At 42.0% G+C, this 14,330-nt stretch overlaps 1 protein-coding gene across 1 annotated transcript in view; it reads right to left on the reverse strand.

The window, feature by feature from the left end:
• Positions 1 to 13,959: 13,959 nt before the first annotated feature.
• Positions 13,960 to 14,330, reverse strand: part of FEM1C (fem-1 homolog C) — a 91,368-nt gene continuing 90,997 nt past the window's right edge. The window contains exon 3 of the mRNA XM_053701566.1: positions 13,960 to 14,330. This exon is cut by the window's right edge and continues 2,242 nt beyond it. The gene's annotated coding sequence lies outside the window, so the exon portion shown is untranslated.

Consider the following 14,330-nt stretch of genomic DNA (forward strand, 5'->3'; position numbering starts at 1 on the left):
CAGTAGGAGGCATCCTCTGATAGTCAGCTACAGTCCATAATTCCACTGGGAACTTCAAAGATAATTCCACTCAGCCTACCAACCTCTAAACTGACCAAAGCAAGAAGAGGATAGGGGATGCAAACCTTCACACAAGGAAGCTTTTCTTTCTACTTCAGTGGTCAGAAAACATCTATCCCCAGTACGGACAAGGCTCTGCAAATCTGTGAGAAATGCATTTATTCAGCCAAAAGATTTAAATTCAATAAATTATACAAAACAGATTTGGTGTTATTAAGGGGATACATAGTATATGTACATAGATCCAAAAATTATATCAAATATATATACCATAATATCCATGTGCACAAATAATATATTGTACTTGTGTCCTCAGAAGGGAACTAGATTGCCACACTCAGAACACAGCAGGTAGGGACACCTATAAATTAGTGAGCTTTTACTATATACTTACTGTATTTCTATGGTAAATATATTGAGACTAGTGATAACTGAATGGGTATAGCAAAAACAGAATTTATGTTTACCTGATAAATTACTTTCTCCAACGGTGTGTCCGGTCCACGGCGTCATCCTTACTTGTGGGATATTCTCTTCCCCAACAGGAAATGGCAAAGAGCCCAGCAAAGCTGGTCACATGATCCCTCCTAGGCTCCGCCTACCCCAGTCATTCGACCGACGTTAAGGAGGAATATTTGCATAGGAGAAACCATATGGTACCGTGGTGACTGTAGTTAAAGAAAATAAATTATCAGACCTGATTAAAAAAACCAGGGCGGGCCGTGGACCGGACACACCGTTGGAGAAAGTAATTTATCAGGTAAACATAAATTCTGTTTTCTCCAACATAGGTGTGTCCGGTCCACGGCGTCATCCTTACTTGTGGGAACCAATACCAAAGCTTTAGGACACGGATGAAGGGAGGGAGCAAATCAGGTCACCTAAATGGAAGGCACCACGGCTTGCAAAACCTTTCTCCCAAAAATAGCCTCAGAAGAAGCAAAAGTATCAAACTTGTAAAATTTGGTAAAAGTGTGCAGTGAAGACCAAGTCGCTGCCCTACATATCTGATCAACAGAAGCCTCGTTCTTGAAGGCCCATGTGGAAGCCACAGCCCTAGTGGAATGAGCTGTGATTCTTTCGGGAGGCTGCCGTCCGGCAGTCTCGTAAGCCAATCTGATGATGCTTTTAATCCAAAAAGAGAGAGAGGTAGAAGTTGCTTTTTGACCTCTCCTTTTACCGGAATAAACAACAAACAAGGAAGATGTTTGTCTAAAATCCTTTGTAGCATCTAAATAGAATTTCAGAGCGCGAACAACATCCAAATTGTGCAACAAACGTTCCTTCTTTGAAACTGGTTTCGGACACAGAGAAGGTACGATAATCTCCTGGTTAATGTTTTTGTTAGAAACAACTTTTGGAAGAAAACCAGGTTTAGTACGTAAAACCACCTTATCTGCATGGAACACCAGATAAGGAGGAGAACACTGCAGAGCAGATAATTCTGAAACTCTTCTAGCAGAAGAAATTGCAACTAAAAACAAAACTTTCCAAGATAATAACTTAATATCAACGGAATGCAAGGGTTCAAACGGAACCCCCTGAAGAACTGAAAGAACTAAATTGAGACTCCAAGGAGGAGTCAAAGGTTTGTAAACAGGCTTAATTCTAACCAGAGCCTGAACAAAGGCTTGAACATCTGGCACAGCGGCCAGCTTTTTGTGAAGTAACACAGACAAGGCAGAAATCTGTCCCTTCAGGGAACTTGCAGATAATCCTTTTTCCAGTCCTTCTTGAAGGAAGGATAGAATCCTAGGAATCTTAACCTTGTCCCAAGGGAATCCTTTAGATTCACACCAACAGATATATTTTTTCCAAATTTTGTGGTAAATCTTTCTAGTTACAGGCTTTCTGGCCTGAACAAGAGTATCGATAACAGAATCTGAGAACCCTCGCTTCGATAAGATCAAGCGTTCAATCTCCAAGCAGTCAGCTGGAGTGAAACCAGATTCGGATGTTCGAACGGACCCTGAACAAGAAGGTCTCGTCTCAAAGGTAGCTTCCAAGGTGGAGCCGATGACATATTCACCAGATCTGCATACCAAGTCCTGCGTGGCCACGCAGGAGCTATCAAGATCACCGACGCCCTCTCCTGATTGATCCTGGCTACCAGCCTGGGGATGAGAGGAAACGGCGGGAACACATAAGCTAGTTTGAAGGTCCAAGGTGCTACTAGTGCATCCACTAGAGCCGCCTTGGGATCCCTGGATCTGGACCCGTAGCAAGGAACTTTGAAGTTCTGACGAGAGGCCATCAGATCCATGTCTGGAATGCCCCACAGCTGAGTGACTTGGGCAAAGATTTCCGGATGGAGTTCCCACTCCCCCGGATGCAATGTCTGACGACTCAGAAAATCCGCTTCCCAATTTTCCACTCCTGGGATGTGGATAGCAGACAGGTGGCAGGAGTGAGACTCCGCCCATAGAATGATTTTGGTCACTTCTTCCATCGCCAGGGAACTCCTTGTTCCCCCCTGATGGTTGATGTACGCAACAGTTGTCATGTTGTCTGATTGAAACCGTATGAACTTGGCCCTCGCTAGCTGAGGCCAAGCCTTGAGAGCATTGAATATCGCTCTCAGTTCCAGAATATTTATCGGTAGAAGAGATTCTTCCCGAGACCAAAGACCCTGAGCTTTCAGGGATCCCCAGACCGCGCCCCAGCCCATCAGACTGGCGTCGGTCGTGACAATGACCCACTCTGGTCTGCGGAATGTCATCCCTCGTGACAGGTTGTCCAGGGACAGCCACCAACGGAGTGAGTCTCTGGTCCTCTGATTTACTTGTATCTTCGGAGACAAGTCTGTATAGTCCCCATTCCACTGACTGAGCATGCACAGTTGTAATGGTCTTAGATGAATGCGTGCAAAAGGAACTATGTCCATTGCCGCTACCATCAACCCGATCACTTCCATGCACTGAGCTATGGAAGGAAGAGGAACGGAATGAAGTATCCGACAAGAGTCTAGAAGTTTTGTTTTTCTGGCCTCTGTCAGAAAAATCCTCATTTCTAAGGAGTCTATTATTGTTCCCAAGAAGGGAACCCTTGTTGACGGAGATAGAGAACTCTTTTCCACGTTCACTTTCCATCCGTGAGATCTGAGAAAGGCCAGGACAATGTCCGTGTGAGCCTTTGCTTGAGGAAGGGACGACGCTTGAATCAGAATGTCGTCCAAGTAAGGTACTACAGCGATGCCCCTTGGTCTTAGCACAGCTAGAAGGGACCCTAGTACCTTTGTGAAAATCCTTGGAGCAGTGGCTAATCCGAAAGGAAGCGCCACGAACTGGTAATGTTTGTCCAGGAATGCGAACCTCAGGAACCGATGATGTTCCTTGTGGATAGGAATATGTAGATACGCATCCTTTAAATCCACCGTGGTCATGAATTGACCGTCCTGGATGGAAGGAAGAATAGTTCGAATGGTTTCCATCTTGAACGATGGAACCTTGAGAAACTTGTTTAAAATCTTGAGATCTAAGATTGGTCTGAACGTTCCCTCTTTTTTGGGAACTATAAACAGATTGGAGTAGAACCCCATCCCTTGTTCTCTTAATGGAACAGGATGAATCACTCCCATTTTTAACAGGTCTTCTACACAATGTAAGAATGCCTGTCTTTTTATGTGGTCTGAAGACAACTGAGACCTGTGGAACCTCCCCCTTGGGGGAAGTCCCTTGAATTCCAGAAGATAACCTTGGGAGACTATTTCTAGCGCCCAAGGATCCAGAACATCTCTTGCCCAAGCCTGAGTGAAGAGAGAGAGTCTGCCCCCCACCAGATCCGGTCCCGGATCGGGGGCCAACATTTCATGCTGTCTTGGTAGCAGTGGCAGGTTTCTTGGCCTGCTTTCCCTTGTTCCAGCCTTGCATTGGTCTCCAAGCTGGCTTGGCTTGAGAAGTATTACCCTCTTGCTTAGAGGACGTAGCACTTTGGGCTGGTCCGTTTCTACGAAAGGGACGAAAATTAGGTTTATTTTTTGCCTTGAAAGGCCGATCCTGAGGAAGGGCGTGGCCCTTACCCCCAGTGATATCAGAGATAATCTCTTTCAAGTCAGGGCCAAACAGCGTTTTCCCCTTGAAAGGAATGTTAAGTAGCTTGTTCTTGGAAGACGCATCAGCCGACCAAGATTTCAACCAAAGCGCTCTGCGCGCCACAATAGCAAACCCAGAATTCTTAGCCGCTAACCTAGCCAATTGCAAAGTGGCGTCTAGGGTGAAAGAATTAGCCAATTTGAGAGCATTGATTCTGTCCATAATCTCCTCATAAGGAGGAGAATCACTACCGACCGCCTTTATCAGCTCATCGAACCAGAAACATGCGGCTGTAGCGACAGGGACAATGCATGAAATTGGTTGTAGAAGGTAACCCTGCTGAACAAACATCTTTTTAAGCAAACCTTCTAATTTTTTATCCATAGGATCTTTGAAAGCACAACTATCCTCTATGGGTATAGTGGTGCGTTTATTTAAAGTGGAAACCGCTCCCTCGACCTTGGGGACTGTCTGCCATAAGTCCTTTCTAGGGTCGACCATAGGAAACAATTTTTTAAATATGGGGGGAGGGATGAAAGGAATACCGGGCCTTTCCCATTCTTTATTAACAATGTCCGCCACCCGCTTGGGTATAGGAAAAGCTTCTGGGAGCCCCGGCACCTCTAGGAACTTGTCCATTTTACATAGTTTCTCTGGGATGACCAACTTGTCACAATCATCCAGAGTGGATAATACCTCCTTAAGCAGAATGCGGAGATGTTCCAACTTAAATTTAAATGCAATCACATCAGGTTCAGCTTGTTGAGAAATGTTCCCTGAATCAGTAATTTCTCCCTCAGACAAAACCTCCCTGGCCCCATCAGACTGGGTTAGGGGCCCTTCAGAAATATTATTATCAGCGTCGTCATGCTCTTCAGTATCTAAAACAGAGCAGTCGCGCTTACGCTGATAAGTGTTCATTTTGGCTAAAATGTTTTTGACAGAATTATCCATTACAGCCGTTAATTGTTGCATAGTAAGGAGTATTGGCGCGCTAGATGTACTAGGGGCCTCCTGAGTGGGCAAGACTCGTGTAGACGAAGGAGGGAATGATGCAGTACCATGCTTACTCCCCTCACTTGAGGAATCATCTTGGGCATCATTGTCACATAAATCACATTTATTTAAATGAATAGGAATTCTGGCTTCCCCACATTCAGAACACAGTCTATCTGGTAGTTCAGACATGTTAAACAGGCATAAACTTGATAACAAAGTACAAAAAACGTTTTAAAATAAAACCGTTACTGTCACTTTAAATTTTAAACTGAACACACTTTATTACTGCAATTGCGAAAAAACATGAAGGAATTGTTCAAAATTCACCAAATTTTCACCACAGTGTCTTAAAGCCTTAAAAGTATTGCATATTTTAACCCTTAAAATAACGGAACCGGAGCCGTTTTGAACTTTAACCCCTTTACAGTCCCTGGTATCTGCTTTGCTGAGACCCAACCAAGCCCCAAGGGGAATACGATACCAAATGACGCCTTCAGAAAGTCTTTTCTAAGTATCAGAGCTCCTCTCACATGCGACTGCATGCCATGCCTCTCAAAAACAAGTGCGCAACACCGGCGCGAAAATGAGGCTCTGCCTATGCTTTGGGAAAGCCCCTAAAGAATAAGGTGTCTAAAACAGTGCCTGCCGATATGATTATATCAAAATACCCAGATAAAATGATTCCTCAAGGCTAAATATGAGTTAATAATGAATCGATTTAGCCCAGAAAAAGTCTACAGTCTTAATAAGCCCTTTTTGAAGCCCTTATTTACGATCGTAATAAACATGGCTTACCGGATCCCATAGGGAAAATGACAGCTTCCAGCATTACATCGTCTTGTTAGAATGTGTCATACCTCAAGCAGCAAGAGACTGCTCACTGTTCCCCCAACTGAAGTTAATTGCTCTCAACAGTCCTGTGTGGAACAGCCATGGATTTTAGTGACGGTTGCTAAAATCATTTTCCTCATACAAACAGAAATCTTCATCTCTTTTCTGTTTCTGAGTAAATAGTACATACCAGCACTATTTCAAAATAACAAACTCTTGATTGAATAATAAAAACTACAGTTAAACACTAAAAAACTCTAAGCCATCTCCGTGGAGATGTTGCCTGTACAACGGCAAAGAGAATGACTGGGGTAGGCGGAGCCTAGGAGGGATCATGTGACCAGCTTTGCTGGGCTCTTTGCCATTTCCTGTTGGGGAAGAGAATATCCCACAAGTAAGGATGACGCCGTGGACCGGACACACCTATGTTGGAGAAATATATTTTAATGTGTCAAACTAATCACATACATGTTTGAAAAAATACTAAACCACTGATATAACACTAAATTAAGTTAAAGGGCCAATAAAACCACCAAATAAATCTTATATATTTCTTCACATAGTGCAGAATTATATAACATTAGCTTACCGCCATCTTTCTAAAGCAAAGGATTGCACAGATATTTTCCTGCGAAAAGGAGTTTTACAGAACGCCACACCTGGCTTTAATGAGCGGGTCTGATTTTTTCCTAAACACATCAGGAACGCTGTTTAGTCACAGCGCCACCCTATCGCACCATATAACTAAAATGTAGCTCGCTCCCGCTCTGGTAGCGAGCTACATTCAGTTTAATGGCGCAATTGGGCCCGCTGTGGCTAGACAGCGTGCCTGATGCGCTTAGGGAAAAAAAAAAAGAGATCGCACAGTAGAGCCAGGAGCAGCGTTTTGTAAAATTATTTTTCGTAGGAAAATATCTGTGCAACCTTTTGCTTTAGAAAGCTGGCGCTAAGCTAATGTTATATAATTCTGAACTATGTGCGGATTTATATAACATTATTTGGTTGGTTTACTGGCCCTTTAAAGGAATGCCAAACATTTTTAGCACTCTAATAGTTTGGCGTCACTGTACCTCTGTGCAGCAGAGGAAGCAAGCATCACTCTGTAAGTAATAAGTGATATAAAAATTTCCCATAATATAACACCCCCTTATTGTGATCAAAGAACAAGAAAAACGTGAGCGTTTAGCATATTTTTTGTGTATATTTTATGTTTGAACTGACCTTTTTACCCAGGGATAGTCTTTATTTTTGTGCTTTGGTCAGTTGCTTGTTATACAGACCGAGTTATTTATATACAAGTTCCTGATTTTACCATTTTAATGCTGGGCTAATGGATGAGAGCAAAACTGAGCATTGTTTACAGCATTCAACCTGTATAGAAATATATGTTCTTATAAACAAAAATGCATTCTGTACTTTAAGAATCCTATGATCCTTAATGCTGACATTTTGAAAAACAAAATGTATGCTTACCTGATAAATTTATTTCCGGATATGGAGAGTTCACAACGTCATCAATTACTAGTGGGAATATCTCTCCTGGCCAGCAGGAGGCGGCCAAGAGCAGCACAGCAAAGCTGTTAAGTATCACTCCCCTACCCATAACCCCTAGTCATTTGACCGAAGGGAAATGGAAAAAGGAACACAAAAGTGTAGAGGGGCCTGAGGTTTAGTAAAAAATAATAGTCTTAAATATAAGGGTGGGGTCGTGGACCATAACCAGGAAGAAAGAAGTTTATCATGTAAGCATAAATTTTATTTTCTTTCCTAAGATATGGTGAGTCCACGATGTCAATTACTAGTGGGAACCAATACCCAAGCTAGAGGACACCGATGACTAGGGAGGGAAAACAAGACCGGCAGACCTAAACAGAAGGCACCAACGCCTGCAGAACATTCCTCCCAAGAGAGGCCTCAGCCGAGGCAAAAGTATCAAATTTATAAAATTTTGAAAAAAAGTGTGCAGGGAGGACCAAGTTGCAGCCTTGCAAATCTGTTCCACAGAAGCTTCATTTTTGAAAGCCCAAGGAGACAGCCCTAGTGGAATGAGCTGTAACTCTCTCAGGAGGCTGCTGTCCAGCAGTCTCATAAGCAAAACGAATCATACGTTTCAACCAAAAGGAAAGAGAAGTAGCGGTAGCCTTCTGACCCTTACGCTTTCCCAAGAAAAACAAAAAGGGCAGAAGACTGGGAAAATCCTGAGTCGCCTGTAAATAGAATTTTAAAGCATGCACCACATCCAAGTTGTCCAACAGACGCTCCTTATGAGAAGTAGGATTGGGACAGAGAGAAGGAACAACGATTTCCTGATTAATATTCCTAACCGAAACCACTTTAGGAAGAAAACCCAACCTAGTACGTAGGACCACCTTATCCGCATGAAAGATAAGGTAAGGAGAATCATACTGCAAAGCTGAGAGTTCCGAAACTCTCCTCGCAGAAGAAATAGCAACAAGAACAAAACCTTCCAAGATAAATTAATATCTATGGAATGCATTGGCTCAAACGGAGCCTGCTGCAAAACCTTAAAAACCAGGTTAAGACTAAGGACGAGTAACTGACTTAAACACAGGCCTGATTCTGACTAAGGCCTGAGAAAAAGATTGAACATCTGGCACAACCACCAAAAAGCTTATGCAATAGAATAGATAAAGCAGAGATCTGAAAACCTCTTCTACAGACCTTCCTGGAGAAAAGACAAAATTCTAGGAATCCTAACCCTACTCCAAGAGTAGCCCTTAGATTCACACCAGTAAAGGTATTTACGCCATACCTTATGGTAAATTTTCCATGTAACAGGCTTGCGAGCCTGGATCATGGTCTAAATGACCAACTCAGAAAAACCACGCTTAGACAAAACTAAGCGTTCAATCTCCAAGCACTCAGTTTCAGAGAAACGAGATTTGGATGGAAGAAAGGACCCCGAGTTAGAAGTTCCTTCCTCAGAGGCAGCCTACAAGGAGGCAGAGATGACATGTTCACTAGGTCTGCATACCAGATCCTATGCGGCCATGCAGGAGCTATTAAAATTACAGACACTCTCTCCTGTTTGATACAAGCAATGACTCATGGAAGGAGAGCAAACGGAGGAAACAGATAAACTAGAACGAATCCCCAAGGCACCCCCAGAGCATCTATCAGAGCTACCTGCAGATTTCTTGACCTTGAACTGTACCATGGAGGCTTGGCATTCTGCTGAGATGCCAGCAGATCCAACTCCGGCACCCCCCATTTGAGGGTTAACCTGGAAAACACCTCCAGATGGAGAGCCCACTCCCCAGGATTAAAATTCTGTCAGCTCAGAAAATCCGCTTCCCAATTGCCCACTCCTGGAATAAGGATTGCAGATAAACAATCGTGAACTTCTGCCCACTGAATAATCCGAGCCATCTCCCTCATGGCTAAGGAACTCCGAGTTCCTCCCTGGTGGGTGATGTAACCCACATAGGTAATATTGTCTGACTGAAATCTGATAAATCGGGCTAAAGCCAACTGAGGCCAAGTTATTAGAGAATTGTAAATCGCTCTCAGCTCCAAGATATTTATGGGGAGAGCAGACTCATACCAAGTCCATACTCCCTGCACCCTTAACAAGTCCCAGCATCCGTGGTCACGATCACCCAAGAAAGTCTCCGGAAGCATTTGCCCTGAGACAGATGTTCCTGAGAAAACCACCAGGGAAGACACATCTAGATCTATCCTCTGAGACAGATCCAAATGGTTTCCGTTCCATTACGTGAGCATGCAGAACTCTCATATGGAATTGAGCAAAGGGAAGGATGTCCATGGAAGCAACCATCAAACCAATCACCTGCATACATTGGGCTACTGATGGCCAAACAGTAGATAGAAGAGGCAAGCAGAGAGAAATTAGGATTTCCTGACCTCCATCAGAATAATCTTCATAGATGGGGAATCTATTATAGTCCCTAAGAACACCACACTTGTAGCTGGAACAAGGGAAATCTTTCCCAGATTCACTTTCCATCTGTGGGAACTTAGAAAAGACAACAAGATCTCTGTATGGGAGCTTGCTTGTTGAAAAGATGGTGCCTGAACTAAAATGTTGTCTAAGTAAGGCTCCACTGCAATTCCCCAAGACGCGATGATTGCCAAGAGAGAGCCCCCAGATCCTTTAAAAAAATTCTGGGAGCTGAAGCAAGGCCAAACGGAAGAACCACAAACTGAAAATGTTTGTCTAGAAAAACGAATCTCAAAAATTTGTAATGATCCCGGCACCCTGAGAAACTTGTTGAGACACTTTAGGTCTAAAATGGGACGAAAAGTTCCTTCTTTTTTAGGAACCACAAACAGATTTGAATAGGATCCTAGACCCAGTTCCTTTACTGGAACAATCACTCCTACAGAGAAAAGATCCGGAATGCAGTTCAAGAATGCCTCTCTTTTTACCTGATGAGCAGACAACCTTGAGAGGTGAAACCTGCCCCTGGGAGGGAAAAAATGGAATTCTATCTTGTAACCCTGAGAAACAATGCCCACAGCCCAAGGATCTGGGACATCTCATAACCACTCCTGACAAAACAGGGAAAGTCTGCCCCCCACTTGATCCGACTCTGGACCGAGGGCCGACCCATAATGCTGACTAAGACTTAGCTGAGGGTTTCTTAGGATTGCTTCACCTTGTTCCAGGACTAACTGGGTCTCCAAGAGGACTTGGATTTCTCATAGTTTGGAAGCGGAAGGCTTTTGACCTTTGAAATTACAATAGGAACGAAAATTACTTTGACGTCCTTTAAATCTAATCTTCTTGTCTTGCGGTAGAAAAGATCCTTTCCCACCCGTAATATTGGATATTATTTCTGCCAGTCCAGGTCCAAACAAAGACTTACCCTTGTAGGGAAGCACCAAAAGCTTAGATTTGGAGGAAACATCAGCTGACCAAGATTTAAGCCACAAAGCCCTGTGAGCCAAGACAAAGAAACCAAACATCTTGCCCCCCAATTTAATAACTTGCATGTTAGCATCAGAAATAAAAGAATTGGCTAGCTTAAGAGCCTTAATCCTATCCTGAATTTCCTCCAACAAAGTTTCCTCTAAAATAGTTTCAGACAAGGCATCGCACCAATATGATGCTGCACGTTACCATTGAAGACCCTGATGCACATACATCCTCTTCAAATAAACCTCCAGCTTCTTAGCCATTGGATCCTTAAAAGATAAACTATCCTCTATAGGGATCATAGAGAAGAAATAACCCCTTCTACTTTAGGCAACGTGCGCCAAGAATCTTTAATGGATTCAGCAATAGGAAACATCTTCTTAAAAACTGAAGACAGGGAGAAAGGAATCCCTGGTTTTTCCCATTCCTGTGCAATAATCTCTGTTACACGATCTGGAACAGGAAACACTTCCACAGAGGAAGAGACATCATAGAATCTATTAAGCTTACTAGATCTCTTAGGGTTAACCACAACAGGAAAGTCAGAATCATCCAAAAGAAGCCAATACCTCTAATAAAACACAAAGGTGTTCAAGCTTAAACCTAAAGCTTACTTCTTCCACCTCAGACAAAAGATTAACTGTCAGAATCGGAGATTTCACCCTCAGAAGGAACTGAAGTAACTTCCTCCCTAAAGTTATGAGGAAGATCGACCTGTATAGTAGCTGCTAAAACAGGCACCTTACTATCTATTAAGTATTTAGTTTTCCCCTTGCGTTTTCTTAAAACAGGAAAAGCAGATAAAGCTGAAGATATCACAGAAGATATCTGTTCGGGTGAAATCAGAAGGCAAATATACCCCACTAGGAGGTTGAGAAGAACCGCAGGGCACTGCATGTGACGCCATAAAGGCTTAGGACGTTTGAGGAGAAGGTTGCGGCATTGCCTGAACAGCATCATCCTGCGAGACATTAGGCTCATAGTGTAATCATTTTTCTTTACATTGTAGCGTTCTAGCTAAACAAGTAGTACAAAATTGCAAAGGAGAAACAATTTGCACCTCTAAACATAATAAATATTTATTAAAAACAATATCATCATTATCCATGTCCATAGCTTAGAAAAAAAGGAAAAAAATAAATTTGAAATAAAGGACAACTGTCACTTTAAGAGAGACCTAAAAATAAAAAACATCAAAAAAACCTAAAAACTTGAGAACCTCTACACCTCAGGAGCGCTGAGGTGCCTACCACAACTCCAGGAGACTTGAAGATAACACAGATCGACACGCAACTGCACATACACTGAGACAGATTGCAGAAACACCACAGACGCTGATCCGTTCCGTATAAAGGAAACACAAGGATCATATGACCAGCACATCCGGAAAAGCGCAGATAGGAAAAAGGCGCGCAATCCCAAAAAAACATAGCAATAACCGTTACTAACATAAACAAAACACTTGCTGACAATAAAAATCTAGCAGCACCCGGGTCCACAGTGCAATCCCCAAATCTCATAGTGCCTGCATACTGCCTATCGAATCCTAAATCACATAAAGAAAACTGCAGAATATAAATAATGAATCCTCTAAAGTACAAAGTCTCCTATACCTAGAAAGGACACAAACTCCTTACAGAGACCTGTAGAAAAAAAGAAAGAACAGAGTAACCAACTCTGGCTTTCTATACTTAGGGCAGCAATATGTTAGGAAGTTTTAGGTGGTACTTACTTTGTTTCCTAACTGCTTAAAAGCCACCACTACTCTGCAGCAGAGATTGAAGTGGACTACAGCTATACTCAAATCCTTGCTTGCAGGGAAAACTATCCCATAAAAGGATTTTATTTCTTCAGACATCAAACTTCACCTCCTCCATTGACAGAGGCAAAGAGAATGACTGGGGATTATGGGTGCGGGACTAATACTTAAAGGGACAGTCAAGTTAAAAAAAAAACAAAAAAAAACCTCATGATTTAAATAGGGCATGTAATTTTAAACAACTTTCCAATTTACTTGTATTACCAATTTTGCTTTGCTCTCTTGGTATTCTTAGTTGAAAGCTAAACCTAGGAGGTATATATGCTAATTTCTTAGACCTTGAAGGCCACCTATAATCTGAAAGCATTGACCATTTTTCACCACTAGAGGGCGTTAGTTCATGTGTTTCATATAGATAACATTGAGCTCAGGCATGTGAAGCTTCAAGGAGCAAGCACCGATTGGCTAAAAACGCAAGTCTGTCAAAAGAACTTAAATAAGGCGGCAGTTTGCAGAGCCATAGATACAAGGTAATCACAGAGGTAAAAAGTATATTATAACTGTGTTGGTTATGCAAAATTGGGGAATGGGTAATAAAGGGATTATCTACCTTTTTAAACAACAACAATTCTGGTGTTTACTGTCCCTTTAACAGCTTTGCTGTGGTGCTCTTTGCCGCCTCCTGCTGGCCAGGAGAGATATTCCCACTAGTAATTGATGACGTTGTGGACTCACCATATCTTAGGAAAGAAAGAATAGCTAAAGTTTAAAGTGAAATGAAACCCAAAAATGTTTTCATGATTCAGATAGATAATACAATTTTAAACAGCGTTCCAATTTACTTAAATTCTCAAATTTGCTTTGCTCTATTTGTATCCTTTGTTGAATGAGCAGCAATGCATTACTGGGGCTAGCTGAACACATCAGGTAAGCCAATGATAAGAGGCATATATGTGCAGCCACCAATCAGCAGCTAGCTCCCAGCAGTGCTTTGCTGGTCCTGAGCCTACCTAGGTATTATTTTCAATAAAGGACAGCAAGTGAATGAAGCAAACTATATAATAGAAGTAAATTGGAAATTTGTTTAAAATTGCAAGAAATTTTTGGGTTTCATATCCCTATAATTATGGTTACTTTAATGTTGGTATGTAGCAAATAAATGCAAAGGCTGTTACTTAAAATGCTTTATAAATAATAGAACTTTCTTTTTATAAATCTGTCACAGGATATTTGTAAATGTAAGGGTTGTCTGAAAAACATGTAATTGGTATAGGTATCCCAATAAAAAAGAATACAAACTTAAATAAAAACCATTAGCCATTATATATCACACACACACACAAACACACTGATTTCTACACAACTGAAAAGCAAGATACTTTATCTTTAAATTGATAACTTTTTATTGTAAGACATTTGCAAGGCCAATACGCCATTATAAATGTGATACCGAACCAACAGTAAAGTGCTGTGTTATACTAATCACCTGAATCTTACTCATGTGCGCTCTACAATTCAGTTTCCCTGACCATGTCTAGAAAGCCCTTCCTGCCAAGAAAAACAAGCATGTTGGGTAGATATAAAAAATAGTTATCTTGATGTAGAGGCTCCATGTGCAAAGGACCAAGGTTTGTGTTTCTTTGAAAAGGTCTAGCGCAGATTAAAGAAGCAAACCAAGGCATGCAATTTACCTGAACTGATTACTTAAAACAGAAGAGACGGTAATACAAAATATGAGAAGCCCTGGCTT

Source organism: Bombina bombina, chromosome 2 (assembly GCF_027579735.1).
Source record: "Bombina bombina isolate aBomBom1 chromosome 2, aBomBom1.pri, whole genome shotgun sequence".
NCBI lineage: Eukaryota > Metazoa > Chordata > Amphibia > Anura > Bombinatoridae > Bombina > Bombina bombina.